This window comes from Lynx rufus, unplaced genomic scaffold, assembly GCF_022079265.1.
Source record: "Lynx rufus isolate CCGP_SWC_20201006 ecotype Redwood Valley unplaced genomic scaffold, mLynRuf1.p SCAF_9, whole genome shotgun sequence".
NCBI lineage: Eukaryota > Metazoa > Chordata > Mammalia > Carnivora > Felidae > Lynx > Lynx rufus.
Window position 1 is genome coordinate 98981964 of NW_025814897.1, and position 12977 is coordinate 98994940.

The window sequence follows — 12977 nt, forward strand, 5'->3', positions numbered from 1 at the left end:
GAAAACAAACACTAACGATGGCGGCGCCGGGAGGGGACCGGCTGCTGGGCTTAAGGCAGGAGTGATCGCTTGAGCTGTGAGGGCACTCTTGAAGAACGCCGGTCAATGTGAGTGCGACAACTCGCGCAATTCTGGGAGTGAAACACCCGGGGTCCACGAGCCACGAGCCTCCTGAGGCGTGTGGTATCTTATCTGCGACCCCTGCTGTCACTGCAGCTCCGGAGCGCCGAGCCCTCAGCCAGGAGGCGCAACTGGCCGGCCCCAGGCCCCGGCCTCCGTAATGAGAGCCTCGAGCCATTCTCTGTGTCGCAGCTTTGCAGGTACTAACTTTAGTGGGAATACCCCCAGATCACTCAGCGCCCCCGGGTGGGAGGCTATGGATCTGCGGCCTTTCCGGTACCTCCTTCTGAAGAAGCAGCTGGGTAGCCGCAGTACAGTCACCAGAGCTTTATTTGGGAAGTAGAGTTGGTGTAGGCCCTGTTGGCTCTTGATGGCTCCTAGTTTTAACAGAAATCCCCAAAGCTTTCGCCTCTACTTTCTCTGCTCTTTGGGTTGTGTTGTAAGGCTTTTTGAGGTAATTGTGGAACCGTAACTCCGGGGTTGGTACCAGTTCGAAGGAGGCAGGTTTCCATTCAATCAAGATTTGTTGAAAGAAAAAAGAAAAAAAAAAGGATTTGCTGAGTGCCAAATATGTACTCCGCGTGTAGGTGAGGGTGACTGTTGACTAGTGAAAAAAGGGACCTAAAGTTCACGACTGTCTTCTTACTGTCGTTGGAACGACCTGTGGAAACCTGCGAACCATTCTCATTTAATAAATCTCTGGTAAGTGGCTAAGCACCTTTTTTGGGTTCAGCACTAACTTGTCTACGTTTTCACTTTCCAAGTCAGTTACTTTCCAGTTTGCCTTGTCAATTGAGCGTAGTATTTCACTTTTAGTATCTTCCCCTTAGAGAGAGAAAGCTGGATCATTATACCTAGTTTAAAACTAATCTCCTAAGATAGAATTTATTGAACAGTGTCAGTGGGAAATGTGCAATAATAGGAAAGAACAGACCCTTCCTTTACACTAAATTAATCTGGATTTTTGTGTGTTTCATGAATGTTAATCCTTTTTATGTGTGGATATTGCAGCTTCAACTAAATTACAATTTTTTTTTTTGTTTTCAACTCCATTTTTCAGCTAAGCAGATGCCTTATGAATGGTTGTGTAATGGAATCCTGAATTAATATTTTTTAATTTTCTTTTTTTTAAGTTTTTTTTTAGAGAGAGCACAAGCGGGGAAGAGGGAGAGAGAGAGAGAAAGAGAGAGAATCTTAAGTAGGCTCCATGCTGAGCATGGAGCCAGAGTCAGGACTTCATCCCAGGACCCTGGGATGATGACCTGAGCCGAAATTGAGTCTAATGCTCAACTGACTGAGCCCCCCAGGGGCCCCCTGAGTTAATATTTTTAGGGGCACCTGGGTGGCTCAGTCGGTTGAGCATTTGACTTTGGCTCAGGTCATGGTCTCACAGTTTGTGGGTTCAAGCCCCGCATTGGGCTCTGTGCTGACAGCTCAGAGCCTGGAGCCTGCTTCAGATTCTGTGTCTCCGTTTCTCTCTACCCACCCCTGCTCATGCTCTGCCTGTCTTGCTCTCTCAAAAATAAATAAATATTAAATTTTTTTTTAATGCATAGTGGATGAATGAGTAAGTGTTGAAGCAAGTGTCAAATATACTGGTCTGTATAATAAGATGAATGTAGTTAATTCATGCACTCTTTTCAAATTGTATCCCTTCGGATAGAAAGTTAAGGGTATGGCAACTTTTGAGATTCACATTACCTAAAAATTGGCAAACCACTGGGTTTTACACTATTGTACTTAAATTTAGCAATTCTTTTTGCGTATTTGTATTTTTTTTCTCAAGAGTGGTTATTAAAATTGAAGCAAAAACTGCAGATCTTCAGCTAGTCAACAGTCTATTATAGTGTTTTACTTAAGGACTAAGAATCAGCTGGACACAGTGGAGCTATGCATTATATGCATAATGAAATTATACTATATGGAGGTGGAGGCAAGAAATGTTTTGTTCTGTTTTTTCCATTGTCTCTCCTGCTCCCATCCACTCTGCATTAGCTTATTAGCTTATGACCTCCATGACTCAGAGTAGGGTGCCAAGAGTCTAAATGCAAAAAGAAGACATTAACTTTTGAGCTTTCAGAGTCCCAAGTCCTACTGTATGAGTAGGTAAAGATAATTTTGACTACTCAAAAAAAGTACCCACTGTAGAATTTATTGCACCCACTTGATAAAGTACATCCCCAATACTCTGCATTTATATTTTGCTCAAGTGGGAGTGAAAGGTATTTGTTTTGGAATATTTGTCTGGAGAGAAGTTATTTAACCTTGGCAATACCTGAAAACCCCTGAAACTTCACTTTTAAATATTTCTTTTCTTTTTCTTTTAAAACTTTTTAAATGTTTGTTTTTTGAGAGAGAGAGATACAGAGCACAAGCAGGGGAGGGGCAGAGAGAGAGGGAGACACAGAATCTGAAGCAGACTCCAGGTTCTGAGCCATCAGCACAGAGCCGGACACGGGGCTCAAACCCACGAACCATGAGATCATGACCTGAGCCGAAGTCGGACACTTAACCAACTGAGCCACCCAGGCGCCCCAAATATTTCTTTTCTTTTTAAAACTTTATTATAGAAGAGATGAACAATTGCATTCATAACACTGGTTGGAGAGCTGCTTAGATTAGAGGATGAAGAGTACACCTAAAAAATTCCTCATTGTTATGACCTTTTAGTATTTAACGTAGTGTTTGTTTTTATTTTTTCATGCAGTAAATGTGTAGAGACTCACTAAGAAATGCAGCCTGTTCAGCTAATGAATGAGCTCATATTCCTTAAGACTTTTTTGGCTTGTATGCTGACTTGAGAGTCTTCAAATATGTATACATTACTAAAAATTCTTTTTTTTTTCTTCTAAAAATTCTTGAACAAAGATTATCTGGGTTTTATGTGTGGATTACTTGGAAGTAATTCAACACCAATTTGGGGTGTTGAACTGAGTAAGGCACCATTTTTTCAAGCATGGGTTGAATAGAGGAAAGGGTGTATGAGTTGCTCATCTTTGCTTCCTCTTAGTCAAATTGTGGACACCAGTAAAAACTGCAGGTTGTCCCTGATAGGATAAGGGCAGTGCAGCCAGGAAGAAATGCAAAGGAGGCTATCTAGTCCTCTGCGCAAGGAGCATCAACAAACTTTTCTTTGAGTTTGGGTTTTAAATTTAAAAGGATTTTAAATCCTTACAGAAATGTAAAATTGGTTTTAAGTCTTTAAAATAGATTTTAAATCGTTAAACAGGTTTAAAATTAATTTTAAATAATCAGTTGTTTTTAACTGTAGAGTAAACTGTGGGCCAGTTTATTTAAAAAAATCTTCTAAATGCCAGTGTAGATGTTACAGGAAATTTGTTTGGCCCTAGTGGTGTCACCGATATGTCCTTGGTTACAAGAGAAGGGGACCAATACTTAGAAAAATAGTTCCGTTAACAACTCACAGTTGACTATCAGTCAGTAGTAGCTTCTTAGTAAAAGAAAGGTAAATAAAGAATTTATAGAAGTGTTAACTTAATATTGTTACTTTGGAAAATGGCTGTTTTCACTTTTGACTTTCGATTCATACAAATGTGAAAAATACAGAGTTAAAAATCATTTTATGTTCTCTTTAATATTGAGGTTTGTTTGTTCCCTGCCCCCTCCAATTTCTTCTGTATTGCCCACAACTATTAGGTCATTAGGAGAGAGATTATACGGAGAAATACTTATTGAGATTTAGTTGTCCTATTTTAAATATAAGTTTAAGGGTGTTTTTACTCCTGAATCTATTTCTGTTGGAATTTGCAAGAAACCAGATATTTGGCCTTATTTATTCTGTGGTATAAATAATTAATCAAGCATGGCTTTTATCATTATTCCCACCTTCCTTTTCTTTTGGTTTATTTTACTTTTGGTTTCTTAAATTGAATACTTAAATTTAATCTTTTTAATTATACAGTTACTTAATGCTCTACATTTTCTTCTGAATTCTCCTTTTGCTGTATCTCTTTTTTGTCATCAGATATTTTCCATTTTGTTAATTTCTAGGTAATTGTAACTTTGGTTTTTATTTAAGTGTTTATTTATACATGATTTAATTATACATGATTAACTTCTTATTGTATAGTTCTTTTTTTTTAATGTTTATTTATTTTTGAGAGAGAGAGCACAAGCAGGGGAGGGGGAGAGAGAGAGGGAAACATAGAATCTGAAGCAGGCTCCAGGCTCTGAGCTGTCAGCACAGAGCCCGATGCGGGGCTTGAACCCACGAACTGAGAGATCATAACTTGAGCTGAACTCAAATGTTTAACCAACCGAGCCACCCAGGCGCCCCATGTATATTTCTAATTTTATTGGATTATGGGCAAAAACATCTTGGAAAATTTATTTTATCAGTCAAAAGCATGATTAATTTATCATGTTCCTTGAACCTGAGAGAATGTGAATGGTTAAGTTAGATAACAAGAGCTTTATTGAGGGTCTCATATGTAGCAAGTACTCTTTACAGGAACTATCTCATTTAATCCTCAACCCTGTGAGGTAGGTATCACTTATTGACATTTTATAAGAAAGAAATATAAGGTACAGGAGGATTGAGTGACTTGCCCTGTATACCAGTACATACATATAGACTTGGTTTTATTATTCGGTTCTTCTACATTTTTGTTTATATCTACTTGAGCTGTCAAAAAGTTATGTTGAATATTCAGGTACAGTTTTGGTTTTATCAAGCTCTCCTACTATCTCTAAGAACTTTTGCTTTATGTATTTTATTACTATATTGCTTATGTATAAAGGTTTATGGCTGGGGGCGCCTGGGTGGCTCAGTCGGTTGGGTGGCCGACTTCCGCTCAGGTCAAGATCTCGCGGTCCGTGAGTTCGAGCCCCGCGTGGGGCTCTGTGCTGACCCGCTCAGAGCCTGGAGCCTGTTTCAGATTCTGTGTTTCCCTCTCTCTCTGACCCTCCCCCGTTCATGCTCTGTCTCTCTCTGTCTCAAAAATAAATAAACGTTAAAAAAATTTTTTTAAAGGTTTATGGCTGTTATATTTTCAGAGAGTATTTTGTCATTACTCAATATCCCTTTTAATCTTACTTCATCACTTTTGGCCCAGAATCCTGTTATAAATATTATTACTTCTCCTTTCTTTTACTTTTCTTTCTTTCGTCTTCTTTTTTTTTTTCTTTTTGTTTAAGCAGAGTATATTTCTGTTTTTTATTTCCAAACTTTCTTTGTAACTCTTTTAGGTAGGAAGACTGTTTCAGTTGTTTAAACCTTTCTGTTCTGTTCATCATTTGTCTGCAAAGAACTTTCTAAATGGAAAAGAGGATCTCTACAATTTAATAATAACTCTAATGCCTGGAAAGTGGGAAGATTACTGTTTTGTTCTGTTTGTACTTGTACTTATCTATTCTTTATTGTTCTTGATTTGCCATCTTGAGCTTTTAAGTCTGAATCCAAAATATTAAGAAACTCCATGTTAAAAACTGGGAAACAGGGGTGACTGGGTGGCTCAGTCAGTTAAGCATCGGGTCATGATCTCACGGTTCATGAGTTCGAGCTTTTGGTAAGTCCAGCTTCTCTCTCTCCCTTTCTGCCCCTAACGGGATTCTTTCTGTCTCCCTCTCTCTCTCTGCCCCTCGCTCACTTGTGCCCCCCTCTCAAAAACAAGAACAACAACTGGAAAACAGATTATTTTTTTAGTTAACTTTTCCCAGTTTTAAGGACGAAAGATATCATCTGGAGTCATATTTATATAATCTCTTGCCAAATTATTCAGTTATTTATTTGAAATTATTTGCCCTTTTCTTTTATTGCCTGTATCACCTTAAATCCGATGTTATCACCAACCCCTGTCTGGATTGCTGAAGTAGCTTCCTAGCTGGTCTCATTGCTTTTTGTCCCTTTACTTTATCCCCCACGACTCTGTATTTAGATTAATGTCCCTAAATCTTTTCCAAAGAAAAATCTGCACTGACTTCCTACTAATATTTTAGAGTCTCTTTTTGCTCACTTTCATCATTCCCCAATAATCTGGCCAGACCATACCTACCCACTTTATTTTTCCTTACCCCTTTACATGAAAATTCTCAGGGATGCATTTCCTAATTTTGCTTCTTCCCCTTATTCTTTCCCCTCTCCCTCTGGGCCTCCAATTACACATATGTTAGACCTTTCCCTGTGTTCTCAATGTCTCAGATAACCTCATGTCGCATTATGTACCTATTGTCATGGTATGATTAAAAAACACCTCAAATAGTGCCCTTTCACTTTCAAAAATATCCCAAAAGTATATGGTCATTCTGGGCCTGTCATATACTTTTCTTTATTTTCCATCCTTTTGCCTCTCTGTAGTTCATTCCTGATATTTTCTTTTGGCTTATATTCATGTTCACTATTTTTGTCTTCTTCTGGTCTCATCTGTTAGACCCAACCATTGAGTTCTTTTGCTTTTTTTTTTTCAATATTTTATTTTATTTTGTATTAAAAATTTTTTTTTTAATTTTAGAGAGAGAGTGTAAGCAGGGGAGAGGGGCAGAGAGAGAGGGAGAGAGAGAGAGAATCTTAAGCAAACTCCATGCTCAATGTGGAGGCCTATGTAGGGCTTGATCCCACAACACTAGGATCATGACCTGAGCCAAAATCAAGTCAGGAGGCTCATCCGACTGAGCCACCCAAGTGCCCCTCAAAGATTTTATTTAATTAATTAATTAATTTATTTATTTTAATGTTTTATTTATTTTTGAGAAAGAGACAGAGACACAGAGTATGAGTGTGGGGGGGGGGGGTGCAGAGAGGGAGACACAGAATCTGAAGCAGGCTCCAGGCTCTGAGCTGTCAGCACAGAGCCGGATGCGGGGCTCAAACTCACCAACCATGAGATTATGACCTGAGCTGAAGTCAGATGCTTAACCGACTGAGTCACCCCACCAGATTTTATTTTTAAGTAATTTCTACATCCAACATGGGGCTCAAACTTAAAACCTCGAGATCAAAGGTTGTATGCTCTACCAATTGAGCCAGCCAGGTGCCCAAAGACTCAACCACTGAGTCCTTTTTTTAAAAAAAAGAATTTATTGTCAAGTTAGCTAACATACAGTGCATAGTTTACTCTGGGCTTCAGGAGTAGATTCCCGTGATTCATCGCTTACATGCAACACCCAGTACTCATCCCAAAAAGTGCCCTCCTCAATGCCCATCACCCATTTTCCCTGCTCCCTGCCCCGCCCCATCTCCCCACTCCCATTAACCCTCAGTTCTCTGTATTTAAGAGTCTCTTAATGTCTCTTAAGAGTCTGTTTGTTCTCTGTATTTAAGAGTCTCTTAAGATCTCTCTCTCTCTCTCCCTGCCCCTTTACTGCTCACATTGTGTCTCTGTCTCTCAAAAATAAATAAACATTGAAAAAAGAAAAAAAAAGCATCTCTTAATGGTTTGCCTCTTTCTCTGTAACTTATTTCTTCCTTCCCTTCCCCCATGGTCTTCTGTTAAATTTCTCAAATTCCACATAGGAGTGAAAACATATGGTATGTCTTTCTCTGACTGACTTATTTCACTTAGCATAATACTCTCCAGTTCCATCCATGTTGTTGCAAATGGCAAGATTTCATTCTTTTTCATCAGTGAGTAGTATTCCAGTGTGTGTGTGTGTGTGTGTGTGTGTGTGTGTGTGTGTGTGTGTACACACCACATCTTCATTCATCCTTGATGGACATTTGGGCTCTTTCTATAATTTGGCTATTGTCATAGCACTGCTATAAACATAAGGGTACAGGTGCCCCTGCAAATTAGCACTCCTGTATCCTGTGGATAAATTCCTAGTAACCACTGAGTCCTTAATTTAGTGGGGGCTTTTTCTTTTGTTTTTTAGTTCTAGAATTTCTACTTGGCTCTTTTTTGCAGTATTTCTTTGTCAAAATCCTCAACTTTGTGCTTTATTTAATTGAACATATTAAGCATGGTAATATTTAAGTCTCTGTCTTGATAACTTTGTTAATGTATTTCTAATGTATTTCTAGTGTATTTCTAATGTTGTATCTGTTAGATTTTGGTCATGTGGGTTTATCTCCATGAATGCCCAGTTTATTTTAATATGTGCCAGATATTATATATGAAAAATTGTAGAGACATTTGTGGGCTAGGGTGACATTATTTTCTTCCAGGGAGAAATTAAATGCGGTTCTGGCAAAGGGTAAGGGCAGACCTTATCCCACATTATTGGAGATAGTGATGTTTAAATTTTTTCACAATAGAAACTTAAAAAATTAGCTTTAAGTCACACAATTTTACATTTAATTGTTTTCTGAGAGAAAAAAATATCCACTGTTTTTGTAAATTAAAAAAAAAAATTAAAACATAGCCAAGCTATGGAGAGAACTCAAATGTCCATTGACTGATGAATGGATAAAGATATGATACACACACACACACACACACACACACACTGGAATATTACTCAGTCATCAGAAAGAATGAAATCTTGCCATTTGCAACAGTGTGGATGGAGCTACGTGAAATAAGTCAGTCAGAGAAGGACAAATACCATATGATTTCACTCATGTGGAATTTAACAAACAAAAGAGATGAACGAAAAGGAGGGGGGAAAGTGAGGGAAGTAAACCATGAGAGACTTTTTTCTTTAAGATTTTTTAAATGTTTTTTTTTTATTTATTTTGAGAGAAAGAGCAAGGGAACATGTGAGTGTGGGAGGGGAAGACAGAGAGAGGGAGGGAGAGAATCCCAAGCAGGCTCCATGCTGTCAGTGCAGAGCCCGATGTGGGGCTCGATCCCACGAACTGTGAGATCATGACCTGAGCCAAAATCAAGAGTTGGATGCTTAACCAACTGAGCCACCCAAGTGCCCCACCATGAGAGACTCTTAAAGATAGAGAACAAACTAAGAGGTTAATGGAGAGAGGTGGGTGGGAGATGGGCTAGAAGGATGATGAGGACTAAGGAGGGCATTTGTTAGGATGAACACTGGGTGTGTATGTAAGTGAGAAATCACTGAATCTACTCCTGAAATTAATATTGCACTGTATGTTAAGTAACTAGAATTTAAGTAAAAATTTGAAAAAAATAAAGCTCTAGGTCCAAGAAAAAAGAAATTAATACAGCAATAATAAATTTATCTGGGATATATATTATGGGTAAAAATGGAAAGGAGGAACAGAGATGGACTGTGAAGAACAAGGAAATACTTGGAGAAAAAGGAAAAGAAGACCTATACGTAATACGTGTTATCTCTGTCCCTTTTGTGCTCGTTTTGTGTGCTGATCTTAAAATTAAACCTATTAAGGGTACCTGAGTGGCTCAGTTGGTTAAGTGTCTGACTTCGGCTCAGATCATGATCTCACAGTTCGAGCTCTGTGTTGGGCTCTTTGCTGTCAGCACGGAGCCCGCTTCTGATCCTCTCCCCCCGCCCCCATCTGTCCCTCCCTTGCTGTCTCTCTCAAAAATAAAGTTAAATTAAAAAAAAATTCAACCTGTTACCTAATGTGAAATGGTATGGCTGCTTTGGAAGACAGTTTGGCAGTTTCTCAAAAAGTTAAATGTTGAATTACCATATGACCCAGTAATTCCCTTTGTAGGTATATATAGAGAATTGAGAACATATGTTAACACAAAAACTTGTACATGAATGTTCTTAGCAGTATTATTTATAATAGCTAAAAAGTAGAGACAGCTCAAATGTTCATCAACTGATGAATCAGTAAACCAAATGTGGTGTAGCCATGGAATATTATTCAGTCATTAAAAGGAATGAAATGCTGAGACCTTCTACAACATAGATTGAACCTTGAAAACATTATGCTAAGGTGAAAGAAACAAGTCACAAAAAGGCCACATATTGTATAATTTCCTTGATATGAAATGTCCAGGATAAGCACGTCCGTAACTACAAAGCACATTAGCGCTCCCTGTCAGCGACTGGGAAGAGGAGGGAGAAGTAGGGAGTGAGTGATAACGGCTACGGGATTTCGTTTTAGTGTCATGAAAATGTGATGGTTGTGCGTCCTTGTGAATATACTAAAAAGCACTGATTTGTACACTTTAAAATGGTGAATTTTATGGTACATGCAGTACGTCTCAATTTTTAAGAAAAACCTTATGAAATAATTTTTTTAACCCACCCAATTGCCTTTCTCAACATCCTAAATCACCCCTGCTTCTCCAGTTCAAAAGCTCCAGGTCTGTGTCCCCGTCCTTCAAAGCTACTCTCCATTGCCAATACTGTACACTCTGTAGTTTTCCAAAACTACCTTTCCTTGCACCTTATACCCAGATCTTTACAACTGTGGTTCTTTCATACCCACACAGACTCCTGATGATTTGGGCCTTAGCGTTCTGTAGCTCCCATAAGCTTTCTCTTTTATGTGTTTACCAAATTCACAAGTAAGTGTATTTTCTTTCAACTTGCACACTCTCCTCTTTCAGATATGTAGTTTCTTATATTGTCTTGTTCTTTTGCATTCTTGGTGTTTTATTTCCATGTGCAGACTGTAAATTTTTATTTTTTTAATAATTTTTAAAAAGGTGTTTTGTTTTGTTTTTTTTGTAATCTCTACTCCCAACATGGGGCTTGAACTCACAGCCCCAAGATTAAGAGTCACGTACTCTTCCGACTGAGCCAGCTAGGTGCCCCAGTCTTTAAAATTTTAAATTATGAATTCACCTAGCTAAAAGTTGGGAGGGAGCGTTGTGGCCTGGCAGCAGGATCTTGATAATTCAGGGTTGTGAAAGCTTCTCCCAGGCTTGCTTCTGCCTGTTCCTAGGGGTTACAATGGTTCTAAACCAGTTTTTAGATTAATTTCTTGGCTTTTTGTTTCCTTACTATGCATGTATAATGCCGGATCTTACGTCCATGTAATTTACTGGCTTATCCTTTTGAAGTTTTGAGAGTGACTTTCCTACCTCTGAGCCTTGCTATGATAGATGACAAACCTCTTTATTGCTTTTTTAGGGTTCTTCTGGCCTCTGTGATCAACGAGCACTTGGCTGTGCAGTTTTGTGCAGGGCACTGGGTTTCTACCTGCCTGTAACATTGAGGTCCTATCTTCCATGCCCATGCATGTTCTGATACACTCATTAGAAGAACCTGACCTTGCTGCTCATAGGCCTCAGCTCCCTGACATCAGTTTTTCCCCTTACATCTATTGTGTTGACTTACCCTTTTCTGGAACCTGGGATTTCTCAATCTTTCTTATTCAGTTGTATGTCAAAACCTTTATATTGTCATAGTTTATCTGCATTTTTATGCGTAGCAGGAGGGAGGACTAACAACATCATTTCAAGCCGCCTTGTTGGATGTTCGCCTGAGAGATTTTAAACTGACATCTATCATGACACAGGGCATTAAACTCTTTGCCTACTTTACTCCAAGGCAAGGATATTCTGTGACAGAATCTTGGAAGTACAGCTAGAGCAGTCTTTCAGATGTTTGAAAAATTGTGTTTGAAATAGGCCCACAAGGAGATAGACCTAATTTTAGAAAATTTTACACTGGGCAAAAGCTAGTTAAATTCTCTGCCCTGTTATAGACCATTTGATGAGAGTGGATTTTATTTGTTAATTAAAAAATTTTTTTTGAAAACTATCTGATTAATAGAAAAATTATAAGAATTTTGCAGTGAATTCTCATATACTTTTTACATACATTCACACATTGTTCACTCTTTGCCACATTGCTTTACTTATCATACAGTATATATCTATGTGTCATAAACTGTATGATATAATAGTATATGACACCTTCCTTTTTTTTTTTTTTTTTTTGGCTGGGCCCTGAGAAAAGTTACTTGTATTTCTGAAGAACAAGAGGATTGACCAAAGTGTAATTGTATCAAAGCCAGGAAATTTAACATTGATGCAGTACTGTTACCTAGTATATGGTCAGTATTCACATGTTACCAATTGTTTCAATATTGTTTGTTTATTTATTTATTTATTTATTAGATTTTATTTTTAAGGAATCTCTACACTCAAGCTCTACATTTGAACTTAAAATCCTGAGATCAAGAGTCACATGCTCTACCAAGTAAGCCAACCAGGTGCCTCTAATAGAAACTTTTTTAAAAGTCCATAATTGGGGCGCCTGGGTGGCTCAGTTGGTTAAGTGCTGACTTTGCTCAGGTCATGATCTCATGGGTTCATGAGTTCAAGCCCCACATCAGGCTCTGTGCTGACAGCTCAGAGCCTGGGACCTGCTTCGGATTCTGTGTGTGTGTGTCTCTCTCTCTGCCCCTCCCTGGCTCATGCTGCCTCTCTCTGTCTCTCAAAAATAATAAACATTTAAAAAATTAAAAATAAAAAAATAAAAAAGTCCATAATCAAACATTGCATTTAGTTGTCAAACCTCTTTAATTGCCTTTAGTCTGAAACAGTTCTTGAGCCTTTTTTTTATTTTTGTCTTTCATAAGATTGACATTTTTGAAGCTACAAGCCCATTATTTTATAAAATGCCTAAGCTCATCTGATTGCTTCTTCATGCTTACATTCAGGTTACATAGTTTTATCAGGAAAGCCACCTAGGTAATATGTCCTTCCTAGTACATCACATCAAGAAAAATATAATGTCAACTTTTCAATTGTTGGTATGTTTCTTTGATCACTTTGTTAAGATTCTGACTGCCAGACTTCTCTGTAACTAACAAGTAATCTGTGGGAAGATTGTGTAAATATTCCATTTGCCAGCAAACTTTCACCCAGTGATTTTTATCATCCACTGGTGATATTTTGGGTCACTTATTCTATAATAGGTGCAAATGGTGATTTTTGTGATTTTGTTATTTATTATACACTTATTACCTGACTATCTACTGTGAAGAAGTATTTAATCTTTACCCATTTCTTATACATCTGCCTTTGAAACCTTTGTTGAGGAAAATGTGAAAATAC

At 38.2% G+C, this 12977-nt stretch overlaps 1 protein-coding gene across 6 annotated transcripts in view; it reads left to right on the forward strand.

The window, feature by feature from the left end:
* The first annotated feature begins 12 nt into the window (after positions 1–12).
* The window catches only part of ATG13 (autophagy related 13), a 51877-nt gene continuing 38912 nt past the window's right edge, over positions 13–12977 (forward strand). Inside the window, exons 1-2 of one of the 6 annotated variants that reach the window (XM_047070110.1) lie at positions 14–107; positions 217–320. The gene's annotated coding sequence lies outside the window, so the exon portion shown is untranslated. Of the gene's footprint in view, positions 321–707; positions 823–12977 lie in introns of all 6 variants that reach the window. The other 5 variants (XM_047070109.1, XM_047070112.1, XM_047070115.1 and 2 more) reach the window with 5 other exon arrangements.